Genomic DNA, 7,359 nt, shown 5'->3' on the forward strand with positions numbered 1-7,359 from the left:
AATTTTTCTATTACATACTATAGCCCTATCTTCGGTGGTTATTTTCTGTAAAATTTTTAGACAACTTCTTGCGTCTCATCGGTTTGAAATTATTTTCAGTTGGAGGTCCGGCCAAAATACGTAATTTAGACGGTCAAACGACCTTTTCCGTGCGTTTAGGGGTTTGACTTACGGGATTGACCATCCGGATCGAGCTCTTAACTTTGTCGGATTAAGTTGAATTTTTTCCCAAACATGTATTTTGTCATGATGGTCAGATCTGACGGTCGGATTTCTGTTTCTCAAGTTTGATCATCACAATCACCACATGCCTACTAATGTTGTATAACTTGTTTACCAAGTGTTATGTAAATGTTCCGTTTCAAAAACAAACTATACGTAAAACCTTCAAACGCAAAAAAGTCGTGAAATAAGATATGACGAGAATGGTGAAATACATCCACGGTTGAAAAGTCACACTATTCAGGTAAATATTCGGTGCCGATAGTTGCGGTCAATGCATTTTTTCATTCTTTCCCCCTATGAGTAGCCCTATCTGCGGTGGTTATTTTGCGTAAAATTTTTATACGACTTGTTGCGTGTCATCGATTTAAAACTATTTTCAGTTGAAGGTCCGGCCAAAATACGTAATTTAGACGGTCGAACGACCTTTTCCGTGCGTTTAGGGGTTTGACTTACGAGATTGACCGTCCGGATCGAGCCCTTATTCTTGTCGGATCAAGTTGAATTTTTGTCCATACATGTATTTTGTCATGGTGGTCAGATCTGACGGTCGGATTTCTGTTTCTCAAGTTTGATCATCACAATCACAATGTGCCAAATGTATAAAAGTAATTTAGCCGACGAATTTTAAAGGTTTAGGCGACGAATTTCAAAGGTTTAGCCGACGAATTGATTCTTAGCCGACGAGATTCTTAGCTTTAGCCGACGAGATAATAATTTTGTCAGCTAAAGTTGTCGGGTTTAACTTGCGCTCGATAGCAGAAAAACCCTACCCTCCTCTTCCGCCTCCTCCGCCTCCTCTCCCTCTCCCGGTCTCCGCCTCCTCCCTCCCTCCTTCTCCCGGTCTCTGCCTCCTCCCTCTCCCTCTCCCGGTCTCCGCCTCCTCCCTCCTCCCTCCCTCGCTCTCCCGGTCTCCAAGGTTAGCGTTTTTCTTCTTTTTTACTTTTGATTTCGAATTGATTTTTAGGCTATGTTTTATGTTTTATGCATTGTCTAATTTCCCTAATTTATGTTTAGGAGATAAATTATCCTCATTTTTTAAACATATGCTTTTTTGATAATGAACTTGAAGCTTGCGTTCCATGATTAGGTACTGCATTCATCGTGGGCTGGGTACGAATTTTTAAACATAAGATACAAAATACAAAATAGAAAAACCTATATCAAATCCGGATGAATATATATATATATATATATATATTTATTGAATTCATATTTTGAATAAGTATAATTTTAAAAATATATATATATTTCACATTATATTAAGTGTTTAAAATTTAAGCATGAACATAATGAAAAAATATGGTTTCAAAAATATTTTTTATAGAATAAAGACAAAATAATCTAGAGCCTTAGATTTGAGAAGGATAAGATTGAATTTTTACTTTTTCAATGTTGCCACAGCCTTGAATTAATGAGCAACATTGAATGAGTGTATCCGCCCATGCCTCAGCCTTGATTCAAATTAATATTTTAAATAGGATGAGCGGCTATTTTAGATCGAAGAAGAGTTCGAAGGGCCAAAGGTCTGAATCGTCTGAGGGAACCTCTAGCAACCCTCAAACGTCGTTTCAGGGCCAGATGACAACCAGACGTGCGAGCCTTCTGGAGACCGCGCAGAGGCAGCCGGAGGTGCCCTTTTCATCGAGGCAGGAGGGCGTCCCTCGTTCCTCTAGGCAGCTGTGGCCTCAGACCCAAACGGAGGTGTCTGCACCCCTTATGCCTGAGATACACCGGGCGCCCACTCCGGGTCCTACTTCTTCGGATAGTGGATCATCTGGGGTACAAATGCCGCCGCCTTATAGATGCTTCCGCGGATGATACCGGCCTTACCTTTAGTCGATGGCTCAAGGACGCCGATTTATCCACTGCCCCCGCCAGTGGCTCCATCAGCGGCGTACCGGTTCGTGCCTTTTGATACGCCTCTTATTTCCGCGAGGGTATCATCATCGGCCACAGAGACGGAATCCGTCGCGTCCGCCGCGAGTGCCTCAGGTAATCAGTGATGAATGATTTGTTTTCTTATAATTAATAATAAAGGGTCTCCGATTTTAATAATCAATTTGGTTTATCATGTGATAGGCACCGTCGGAGCGAAGCCAAGAAAGAAGAAGAGAGGCCCCGTCACAGGGAAGGCTCTCGAGAAGATCGTGGGTACCGTGGGGAGGATCGTCATCAATACTGACGGGGATGGCCACATAGTATCGGGCGGGAAGTCGAGGACATACTCCTGCCGCGTGGGAGCGCTCATTAGGGATAGAGTCCCTATGTTGTGGTCAGACTGGGGCGAGGTCCCGCAGGAGGTTAAGGACATGGTCCACAACGTGATGTCGGTGAGTTTACAAAATAATATTATGTATTACATTGTTGATTTCTCGAAAAACTAAACCAATAAACGGTTAAATGCAGGTGTGGTTTGAGGTTCCCGAGCACCTGAAGGACAGCTAGGCGGACGTTGTGCATGGGGGAAGGTACGTTGGGAAGTTAATGAAAAACAAAATTGTATGTGATATTAATAATATTTCTAATATTTTTGTTGTATCTGTAGGTACAAGGAGTGGAAGAACGAGTTGCGGACCCACTAGACTACGCACGGGAACGCACGTTCTGGTACCCCTGCTGAGTTCCAGTACAGGGAGTACGAGTGGCGTTAGCTTCTGACATCAGAATTCAACAACCCTCGTAAACAGGTATTTTAAAAAATTAATTAGTTAATTTGTCATTAAGTACGTCCGTTTTTAAATATTTTACTAATAATTTATTTTTTTCTTTGAAGGCTGTTTCCCGAGCGAACTCTCAGAACCGGCAACGCAACACAAGGAACCATCATGGCGGTTTTAGACCGTTCGTTGTCTTCATGGACAAGGCGGCCAGGGAACATCCAGAAGTCAACCTGTACGTCTATACGTACGAGAAGGCATATCCTGACGACCAGGAGGATATTGTAAGTCATTTTACGTTTTTAAATTTTTAAATTTACTTATATATATGTCAAAATGTTAATTAATAATTTTTTTCCTATCCATATAGGCGAAGGTGAGGGAGGCTAGTGACGAGGTGATGAGTGCTATAGGGAGGGAGACATGGCCGGACACGCAGGAGGAAGAGATGTCCGAAGCCATGTCCCGGATCGACACTTCGGATCTGACGATTGGGGCGAGGATCATGGGCACAACCTTCCCGCCGAGAACAAACAACTTTTACTGCCGGGGTCTAGGAAAGAAGGGCAAGGGGGTCCTGAAGACCACTCCAGGATTTCAATGAAAGGCAGCCTCGACCAGCAGCAGGACCACGCCCACGACCACTAGGACGACTCAGCTAGAGTCGGAAGTTCAGAGACTACGGGAACAGCAAGCTGCTCATACTGCCTATAATGCTGCGCATGCAGCCTATGTTGCCGAGATACATGCCATCCAGCAGGCCCAGCAGCAGCAGATGTTCCAGTACATGCAAGACTTTACAGCTGCCCAACTTCAGGGACTTTCGGCTCCACCCATGCCTACGGCTATACCGCTACCCCAGCCGCCGCAACCTTCGCAGCAACCTCCGCAGCAGTCCCCAGAAGCGGATATTAATTTAGACGATTTAGATTTTGTGTAGTTGATGAATTATATAGTTTTATGTGCTTGTTGTTGGTTATATGAAATTGTTTTGGTGTATTTTGCAGCTTGCTTGGAATGGTAATTTAGAAATTTCGGGGTTTTTTTTTTACTTGAATGGACTTGTAGCCGATGAAAAACGCCTTAATTCGTCGACTATAGTATTTTTATTTTTTTAAAAATAAGTACGCTTTAATTAGTCGGCTAAACCCCTATAAAACCGACGAAATAGACTATATTTCGTCGGCTAAAGTCTGAGAAAAAACCGACGACATGTTTTTCGTCGGCTAAACTCTAGGACTATAGCTGACGAATATCTTAAATGTTTCGTCGGCTAAAGTCTGGGAAGATAACCGACAACATGTTTTTCGTCGGCTAAACTCTGGGACTATAGCTGACGACTTATTCATGTGTCGTCAGCTAAAGTCACCACTGACGACCTTTTCCCGACGAAATCTTAGACGACGAGCTTTCGTCGGCTAAGATGTTAGCCGACGAATTAAGCTAACAGGCCGACGAAAATTTTTCGTCGGCTAAAGTGCTTGTCCTGGTAATGACAGCATATTGGCATAACCGACTACGCCTGGCAAGCAAATCTCTGTTATCTGTTATCTCCACACCGGCATCATCAAGAACTGTCTCACCTTTAGCTGATTTTGTCCACCTCTTTAAGATGTATTGATTTGGCAATCTATCAACATGTAGTATAAATATGAGAAATGCCACAATATGTCTACATGGTATCCCGGCGGTCTCAAATTTTTTGCAGCTGCATGATACAAAACCAGAATCTTTGGTGTAAATAATTTCACGACCCTTGGGGTTCTCCATTTTTTTTCTCAATGCAATATACACCATGCACATATCATTTTCATGTGAGAGCTCAAATCTATAACTACAACACTGCGACAACTGCTCATAAAATTCTTTAAAGCACTCATGTGTATAGACACGAGCCATTTGGTCAGCCATCTCAAAGGGTGAGTCAAAATTTGGCTTCTCATTGATGTCGACATGGTCCTCTATTAATTCCATATGCCGTTGGCGAGTGACAGCCCGATAAAACTGAATCATAAAATCTAACAATTTGTTTTCTTATTTAGAAACAAACCTCTTGTAAAAAGCATGCCCACTTTCTGTTCGTTGACTACTTGACATCCCAGCTGAAAAGATATGGTTAACATATGCAGGCACCCATGATGACCGAATATCATACATAGTTTATAACCATCCATTATCACTTAAACCACTACTCTCAACAATCGTTGTCCACCTAGCATCAAACTCATCTCTATTTTCTGAATTCCTTATGCAATCTTGAAATTCATCAGAATAACGAGTATATTTTCCTGGGTCTATTTTTTCAGAGAATTTATTTAGAATATGCCAACTACAATACCTGTGAAATGTCTGTGGGAGTACTTCAGAGATAGCTTTCGTCATTGCAGGATCTTGATCGGTAATTATCATCCTCAGAGCATCGCCTGGCATTGCCTTCAAAAATTCTTTAAAGAACTATGTAAAAGAATCAGTTGTCTCATTGTTTAAGAATGCACAAGACAAAATTATTGTCTGCCCATGATTATTAACTCCTACCAGAGGTGCGAAGATCAACGAATATGTATTGGTGTTGTAAGTTGTGTCAAATATTACAACATCACCAAAAAACTTGTAAGATCGTCTAGAAATTGCATCAGCCCAAAAGATATGAGTGATCCTGTTCTCATTGTCAGCCTCTATTTTGAAAATGAATGAAGGATCTTTTTCTTTCTCATGCAGGAAGTACTCATACAACATATCTCCATCATGCCCCTTCACCTCTTTGCGACAATCCCTTTTGTAGTTATAAATGTCTTGCTGCAAGCACCCGATGTTTTCTAATCCTCCTGAGTTTACTCCAAGAAAGTCAAACTGTGTACATGTAGGCACATTGACTTCAGTCAGTTGCTTCGATAATGATTTATGAACTGCTGAAACCTTACGGTGAATCTTTGTCAAATACTATCTTCGTGGGCTAGTTAAAGGATGGCTGTGACCTTCAACAAAAATAGTGACAACATATTTACCAATCTTGGCACGTCTTACAACTGCTATTCTTGCCTTGCAATTTTCTCTTGTTTGATTCCGATTTCTTTTCTTTCCTGTTACCTTCGATGTTCCTTCTTTAGAGCACGCATACTCCTTCCGTACAATCACACCATTCTTCTTCTCGCTAACAGAACTTTTGACATTAAACCCTGCTTCTTTTGCATAGCTTTTGTAAAACATCTCAACATCTTGTAGTGTTTGAAATTCTTGGTTCTTTATAGGAATGAGATCAGCGTTTACTTGTGGACAATAAATAGCAGTATCATCGAAACTCTGTTGTGAGTCCATTTTACTTTCTCTAGATAGACTTCTTTAATTGTTCAATATCAGCTGCGAATCAAAACAAAATCATATCAGAAAAGTTCAAAGCAATCGACATTGATGTTAGAAGATAAAAAGCAACAATATATTGTTTCAGTAGTTCTTTATTTGAATGTAAGTTCTCCGGGTAATTGACTAGCATAAACCAACTCCTCATACGTCATTGACATTAAGAATCTAATTATACGAATGATGCATATAATCACATAAGCTATACAGTAATAGATGTACGGTGTATAAAAAGTATTTCTGGTCAAGTATGATGCAAGTTTCAGAGCAACCGTTCCTAGCAACGTAAAATAAATAATTAAATTGTTCATAGCAACATACAACATGTGGAAGCCATACAATAACTATTCTCTGGGACTTAACAAATCAAGCAATTAACATGAACACAAATCTTAATGATGAACGATTTTCAATACCCTTAATTAGCTAGAGATGCTTCCATACATACAAGAAATTGTCTAGCTTGTCAATTGAATACGACATATTCCTTTGCTCATCTTATTGGAATCAACAGATTTCTATTGTTTTTTATTTTTATCGATTGCTATGTTAGAGATACTTCCATATGGGAGGATTGCTATAGATGCTTCAATATGGGATGATTGCTATATATATTGGTCAGGTTGGTACAATAGAAAACCCTAGCTACGCCAATTTTCCAAGACCCAAATATAGAACGAAAATAGCATAGATTAATGGGTAAGTATAGAGAGAAGGAAGAGAAGTTGTTATGTACCTGTTATTGAGCTTCGAAAAATCAACTAGATGTATTGAGAAGCTTCGCACCGGAAGAGGAGAAGATCGAGCACAAAAGATGAGACGATGATGAGACGTGAGCACAAGAAAAAACACTAAACCATGGCGCCTGCGTTTGTTTGTGTTTAATGGCCTCTAGATCAAACATGGAATATAATTTGTGTGTTTGTTTATTTATTTATTTTTCTTAATTGTTAACTCATAGTTCTTGACCCTAGTTAAGAGAGATTAGTTATTGTCCATTAGATTTTAATGAATTGATCCAAGGGGTAAGAGAGGAGCTTCGCACTTTAATTCCAGAGCGAAGCTTCGCTCTGGATAGGGACTGTGTGTGTATATATATATATATATATATATATATGGC

The sequence above is a fragment of the Fragaria vesca genome, unplaced genomic scaffold (genome assembly GCF_000184155.1).
Source record: "Fragaria vesca subsp. vesca unplaced genomic scaffold, FraVesHawaii_1.0 scf0513057, whole genome shotgun sequence".
Classification (NCBI taxonomy): Eukaryota; Viridiplantae; Streptophyta; class Magnoliopsida; order Rosales; family Rosaceae; genus Fragaria; species Fragaria vesca.